At 35.4% G+C, this 7,807-nt stretch overlaps 1 long non-coding RNA gene across 1 annotated transcript in view; it reads left to right on the top strand.

Moving 5' to 3' along the window:
• Positions 1-7,354, top strand: part of LOC308187562 — a 39,831-nt gene extending 32,477 nt beyond the window's left edge. Inside the window, exon 4 of the long non-coding RNA XR_013944782.1 lies at positions 5,200-7,354. This is a non-coding gene — a long non-coding RNA (uncharacterized lncRNA). The remainder of the gene's footprint in view (positions 1-5,199) is intronic.
• The last annotated feature ends 453 nt before the right edge of the window (positions 7,355-7,807 follow it).

Raw genomic sequence — 7,807 nt, 5'->3', positions numbered from 1 at the left:
CTAGGTGTGAGGGGATGAGGGGATGAGTGAGTGAGTGAATGGCTCTGCAGTGCTTAGCTGCCTGCTGGGTTAATCCACAACACATGCCTATTGGTATAATATCCCAAGCGGCTGATCATTTCTGAAGTGGACTTTTTTTCACATTTTTTTCTTCTCTTGTTCCTGTTGGAAATCTCTTGCACCTGCAGGCAGATGTATTCACAAGTACAAGGCAGTTCTCTTCGCAACATGTGCTGAACCTGAAGGATGTAGAATAAAAAGTGTTAGTATTCTGCTTTTGACAGAGAGTCCCTAAGAGTAACCTTCAAAGGTGCAAACATGTAACTCACTGGTATTACATAGCTCCCGTGGGATCAGGCTGCTGCAAGTAGTGAGATTGCACCAGGGCTCACAAAGCTCTTTTAGTTCAAAATGCAGCTTTGCAGGATCTTAACTCAGGAGAACCACAACCTGTGTGCCAGCTAACCTAATAGTCACTGTACAAACTTTATGGGTCGTTCAGCACCTAAGCACTGCTGTGGTACTTGCTGTTTTCTTTCTACACAGAAAAACTCTGCAGCAACAGAAATGCTAACATTTGTTGAGGCTCATGATCTTCATGCTTTGGACTCTGGATTTTTTTCACAGAGCTGACAGACAGTACTCTTTCAGGGACCAAAGCCTGGCTTTGGCAGTAATTAGGGGGCTCAGTTTGCTGAGGATGCTGAGACTGCATTCTGTAAATTGTGTTGTGCTAATTCCTGCAGGAGTGTCTGGAAAAGCTCACTCCATATTTTATGACCCATAAATTGTTACATTATGATTTCTTATCAGACTTGTCTTAAAAACATCAAGATTTTGCCTTACAAAATGCACTTATAATTTCCTAGATTTTCTCTGGGTTGGGTAGGTCAGGAAGATGATTTCAATAATGTAACTTTCTACTTTTGTAAAATCAATATTTTCATTGCAATGGTAATTTCAGTGAGGGAGGTTTGTTCACTTTGAATACCTAGAAGTAACTATTGTTAGGAGAATGTACATGTTTCAATCCATTTGCTTTTGGAATGCAAGTTTATTGAACAGTTCATTTATTAATGAAGTTACAAGAGTGCTGACAGTGGTTTACTGAATTAAAACAGATGGAACCAACAGATTTAAGGCATCTGACAGGATAGGATTTGCTGATATTGTGACTTAACCTAGCAAACAAGTACTACACAGCCATTCAGTCACTCCCCCCTCTCCCCAGTAGGATTGGGGAGAGAATTGGGGAAAAAAAAAGAACAGGTAGAACTCGTGGGTTGAGATAAAGACAGTTTACTAGGACAGAAAGGGAAGGGAAATAGTAACAATAATATATACAAAACAAGTGATGCACAATGCAATTTCTCCCCACCCACCAACCGATTCCCAGCCAGACCCCAGGCAGCCGTGTTCCCCCAACCCCTCCCCCCTCCCCAACCCCGGCCAACCCTCCCATCTTTTATTGTTCAGCACAATGCCACATGGCATGGGACATCCCTTTGGGCAGCCCAGGCCACCTGTCCTGGCTGTGTCCCCTCCCAGTTGCTGGTGCACCACCAGCCTCCTCGCTGGCAGGGCAGCACCGGGAGTTGAAACATCTTTGCCTGTGTGTGAGCACTGCTCTGCAGCAACTCAAACACTGGCTAGTTATCAGCATTATTCTTATCCTAAGTCCAAACCCGGCATATACCAGCCTCTATAAAGAAAATGAACTCTATCTCAGTCAATACTAGGACAGCCGATTCAAAGTTAATTAATACCTAAAGGCAAGTCCTTTGTTTAATTTTTCAAAAGTTTAATTCTCATCCTACATAATGAAGGTCTTTTTTAATTATTTTTTAAAGAGGTGTGTTTGTACTGGAGGACGTGCAAAAAAAACCTCATCTGTGTATTGTATTGCCAACTATGGTATTTTTTAGTAGCACAGACTAAGCATTGTGCATGAAAACAAACCTTTTGGTTAGTGCCTCAGATGTGGCAGTAAGTATTTTGAGTCATATATTCCACCTTAGAAGAGAAAATATAATGTTACCAATTATTAGTTAAGTAAATCAGATCCATATAATATGCCTACCTAGAGCAATGGACACATGCAATACAGATTACTGAGACAACACCAGTGTACTGAACCTCAGTTGCTCAGCCTTGCTTGGGCTGGCATGACCTTTGGACTTTGGAGACCTGAGCAAACATCTTCACCTAGCTGTGTACTGTTCCATGTGTCTAGTGCTGCTTTACATGTTACCACTTAGATTCAACAGAGTAGATGAGAGAGAGCAAATCAGTTATGACTTTGAAGAAGGTTGAAGTTTACTTCAGGAATGCTCAGCCACACAGAATACATTATAGAAAGATAAAGTCTCTCAGAGGGAGAAGGATTGCATTACTGTACAGGCAAAGCTTTCATTTAGATGTATACAGTTAAAAGACAGAGTAAAAAGCAGGAGGCAAAATCTGAGCAGAGGAAAATTGTTCTGGGAAATCCTAGGGTAAAGAATTTGGCTATGGAAGACAGCCAGTGAAGCTGCATTTCTAATTTGTGTAGAAGAAGGAAAGGTGTTGGCATGCATCTTGCGTGGAAAAAAAAATATCACAGAAGAAAGGTTTCCAAATGCAGAATTAGGAGTTTCAGCACACCCTACATTTTGAAGAAGAACAAAGGAGTCACAAGAAGATTTACACAAAGGCCAGAATGTCCTTAGGGAAATCTCAGTGAAGGAAAATCATGGCACCTGGTGGTGAAGCTTATTCTGTGTATTAAATGATGTTTTAAAAATGGGATTAAAAAGCAATTTTGCCAGTGATCAAAGCATCTCTGGAAAGCTTGAGCAAAAAACATCAAAACACCATACCAGAGCTGCTGACCAGAAAAAAATTAATGTTAAAAATATATTTTGCTCTTCTCCAGTAGAGGTCAAGTGCTCTATAGGCAAAACTGAAGACTAGGATAATAGCTCACCAGGAACATGCTTGTAGAAGTGATATACAGAAATTTCCAACTACCCACAAACGTAAAACAGAAGAAACCATTATTCAAAGAACCCACTGTTCACTGGCACATAGTCACTCAGAAATTGTTAAGAGTGAAAAACAAAACAGAAAAGTAATTCAAAAACTTATTATCTTCTATTTTCTTGATAGGACAAAATGCATATCTTGTGAATGGCTTTTTTTTTTTTTTTTTTTTTTGGTCAGATAGGCTATGTTAAACAGGTATGGATATGTATAAAGGCTAATTTATATTTATACTTGTGTGTTTCTGTGCACACAGTATATATAAATGAATATATGAATGCACTATTACAAAGTGCATGGACTGCATGCATATATTTATATATAAAATATATTTGAATGAACGTATGCATACATTTCTTGAAAATCTGGTGAAAAAGCCTACTGAACTGATTACATAAAAACAAATAGTTCCTGCCTCAAGCAGACCTGTCGCTTCTGATCTTTGCAGTGTAGGTGTATATAACCAATGTTTCAAGACAATGAAGACGTACCCTACATAAAAAGAAAATTCAAAACATTTAGGAGAACAGTAGGGCAACAGAAGGAATGAAAGCACAGCCTTACTGCATAACTGAATTTTTAGCAATATGGAAATTACTTTTGTTTTTAAAGAAAGGCAATTTGATAAAATCCTAGACTATGTAATCAAATTTTTCAAATATATTTAAATTTTTTTACAAATATTTATCACATCTCAGAAACGGTGAGGTATTTACTTGTTTTATCAATTAAGAAGTTGTCCTTTAAAAAGATTGAAGACATCTGTGCACTTGTCAATTTCTGTGACATTGCAAGTGATTTACAGTTGTGATGAAGATAGACATACCTGTGATTCTGAGGTTAACAGGGATTTTTCTGTATGCTAAAGAAGCTCTCTTTATCATCTTTCACATTAGTTAAAATTAAAATCACTAAGTGTTCATTTTGAATCTTTATAAAGCTTTAGATGAATCATGAAAAAAATTATGTGACTAATGAAACCAGATCTTAGTGTAAGAACAATAATCAGGGAAAAGAAAATCATTGTAGCAGCATAAAACATAGAAGCTGCAAGAAGGACATTCTTACAGATTTCATTCTTTCTTTGGAATTGTGCATTATTCCCATTTTACTTGTGAATAACTTGAAATGGAGAATAAGTGAAGTCGTATCTTGATCCTTTGTGGAAGAAAGCTCTTAGTTTGTTTCTCATTATAATGCTCTCCTTCTCTTTCTCAGTTACCATTGTAATGCTGCAGGGTTCACCAGGAGACTTCCCAGAGCCTGATTTGTCATAGCATCTGATAAATGCCAAGTTCAGAGATCTTTAATGCAAAGAGTCTCAAGTGTACCTGCCACTGTGTAATATAGTATGTTTTCCCGAGGGAAATGTATTCCAGAATATTCCTTGTTTGCTTCTGAGTTTATATAGCAGCGTGGAATTCCTCATAATCCTCTTCAAAAACTTTTCATTTATAAGAAATATTGGTTATAAATATTAAATATAACAGCCAAACAGAAAGCTACAGTTGTGTCCAGCACTCATATGCCATATTTCAGAACAGATTTAACAGACTCATTAAGCACTAATCTGGATGAACAGTGCTTTCTCAGGAATTTAGCAGAAGACTTCTCTAGCAATGTTCTGAATGCTCTGTTAAAGCAATGTTTTGTTTTGCTCTTTATAATTAGAAAACTGTAAGACTCTGAGGTAGCCAGGACTAGAAGGAAGAGAACAGGATAAAAAGGGAGTGAAGTCGAACGCACAAGTCAGAAAGATAAAATGCTGTGACACCATCTAAACAGCAACGTGAGATTTGGAGCAGATTTGGATTCACTGAATTAACAGTTGTTTCTTTTCAGAGATTTCAGTGTAGCTGAACAGCATAGCTCTATATCTGGATTCACTTCAGGTATCACTCTCATCACTTTTCACTTTCATCTCCTGGTATAGTCATTCCAGATCAAACAGCTGGCACCACACTACATGTGAACTCATTAACAAGTGATGTGTGCACGATATCAGCCGATCAACACCATTCTGGGAGAAGCAGGTTTCAGAAGTATTGAATATAACTAGCCTTTGAATGACACATGAAGCTGTTATTGCTCTTACCAGGAGGTAGTTATCTACAGCCGTATCCCTTAGAGACATCAGTGGTGGAAGTGTTCTTTTTTGACTATTTTTCATACTTTCAGATTTAGAGGAGGACACACGCAGTTTTCAAATAATCCTAGCAACATGAACAACGTGTACACCTTGCAAGAACTCTTACAGAAGCAATGCTCTTTTGGATCCTTGAAGGTGTTCTATTTATGAACTGCTTAGGCTCATATAGATTTAAAAACTGAAAATGTAAGTGTATATATATATGGCATTGGATGGCAGTTTTAATTAGGAAAACATTCTGTCCAAAACACCTCGAATCTGTGTTTACTTCTTTTAATATAAATTAATACCACATAATTTTTAATATATATATATATTAATGTATTGGATTACGTTATGAGGAGAAATCTAAAAAGCCTCACTCTCTGCAAATTCCACTTCAGTGAGAGTCTAATGAGAGGAACACAGGCTTAGAAATCTAAAAAATGGTGAGTCATTACCAACCCTGAAGGTAATTCCATGTCATCATAACTGTTTTAACTATCATTATTTTGATCATTCTCTCTTTCCCTCAATTTTCTTTTGACAAAGTATCTAACAATCTACTGCCAACAAGTTTTTTTCAGTTTAGCAGCTAGCAGACATGACTTAACTTCCCTGGTACTGAGCATTGTCTCTTGATAGTGAGTGTGTGTCTCCTATAATGCCACACTGCAAGATAAGAAAGAGAGGGAAAAACAGGATAGGATGTCCCAGAGATATCTAATGTAGCCCAGGAAAGTTACTCCATTATGTATTTTCCAAAAAATGAACTACAGTTATGTCACAGAAGTTGCAGAAAAAAGAAAAAAATAAAAAAAGAGAAAATTAATGTCACAGTTGCATATTCTAATCTGAAGATTAAAATAAGAAAAATTCTCATTATCTGTGAAATATTTTCTCCATGTTGTCACCTGTATTTGCTATAGATAGATAGATAATTAACTAATTAATTACATTAATAAAGCATGTGATTCATCTTTGCTTTTATAAGGAAAAGATCAGATGGGAAAGTTGAATGTTATTTTACACATGAAAGACTCAACTGTCACTAATACTACTATATAGCAAGTGAAAAAATGTAGTAATTAAGATTAATTAAGATGTTTTGCCATCTTGCTGAACATACCACATTTTTTTGTTTTTGTTTTTGTTTTTAGGTAGGATTGTAAGGAAGACAAGATTGTCTTAACTTATTTTGAAGTTCAAGTTTTACATTATGTTATAGGTGTAGCTCCTGGAGCTAGCTTTTTTTTTTTTTTTCTATTTGGCATTTTGTTCTTTCTTCATAGAAGAAGTGTAACTTCTTGAATGGTTTAATAAAACTGCATTTTGTATGAATAATACACCTACATACTTTTTTAGCTCTTAACATCTTCTTAACAAATTGAATAAAAAATATACATTCTTCTGCAGTAAATATCCAACTCACTGATGTTCTTCATAGTGAAGAAATCACATACTCTTTTGGAATATAAAAGTTCCGTTACTCTAAAGAATAGCAGTTTAGACCTCTGATATTTTGGCTGCAAGTGATTATCCAGTTAGTGTACTGCATAAAAAAATTTATAATGAAAAGAAGATTGTATTTTCCACATACAAAAAGAGCATAATTTTCAAAACTTAAAAATTTAAAGTGTAATTCTTAAGTTCAAAGACCGACCAAAATCATGAGAGTATCAGTTAAAAGAGCCAGATTAGAAAAATCAAGCATTTGTTGCCTTTGGACCAAGATTTTTTTTTTCTTTTCCCACATGAATGGCTTTAGCATAGACATTTTAAATGTGTATCTGTGAATATCCTAGAGCCTTTTGCTTCATATAACCTTTTAAATCATAAAGAAGTATCCAAATCATAAGTAAATGATTTTTTTTTCCCTTATAGAAATGTTTTATAAAAAATGGAGCAGAATCAAAATGAAAGACAAAGGATAGGTCTTTGTGATGCCTAATAGCCTGACCATTGAAAGAATTTGATAGTAGCAGTGTATTTGAGACTTGTCAAGCTGGAGAAGAAACTGAAACAAGGTATTCCAGACCCAATATGAGCAAATTAAACAGCCTTTAGAAATTTTGTTTCCTGCATTTTGTTTATGTCCCAATTGAAAATAAAACTGAAATATTTATTCTCAAAACTAAAATCAATCTTTGCTTTTAATTTATTAAATGAAATCTTTTTAATTTAGTGCCAATCTTACCTGATTTTCTTTCCCTTACTGTTTGGCCATCTCTTCTCTTGCCCACACACAACATCTAGCTCCGCAGGTTTAAGCATAATCCTACTACAAGTGTGACATTGTGATGCAATGATGTCCTCTTGTAAAACACAAATTTGGCACAGTAGGAAAAAGATTTTTATATGTGTTGTGTGAATTCTGCATTTATATTTAACTGTAAAGAATGTTGATTGGCATCTTCTTAATTAATTGAATAAAAAATATTATTTTGTAGTAACAGTGTTTTGTAGTAACTGTAAAGCCTTAATGTTAAAATATGTACTATTTTATGTATCTAAATGTCCCCATCTGAAGATATACTACTTTACAATCCATATTTAAACAGCCACATTAAATCTGCTCTGAAGATAAATGTTCAATTTCATCACATTAATGTAGTTTTGTCTTGTTTTGTTTTGTTTGTAACATTACATGTTAGTATG

Source organism: Anser brachyrhynchus (genome assembly GCF_964034855.1).
Source record: "Anser brachyrhynchus genome assembly, chromosome: 1".
In the NCBI taxonomy this organism is placed as follows: domain Eukaryota; kingdom Metazoa; phylum Chordata; class Aves; order Anseriformes; family Anatidae; genus Anser; species Anser brachyrhynchus.
The sequence above is the reverse complement of the archived record's forward strand: the minus strand, read 5'-3'. Positions and strand labels throughout refer to the sequence as shown.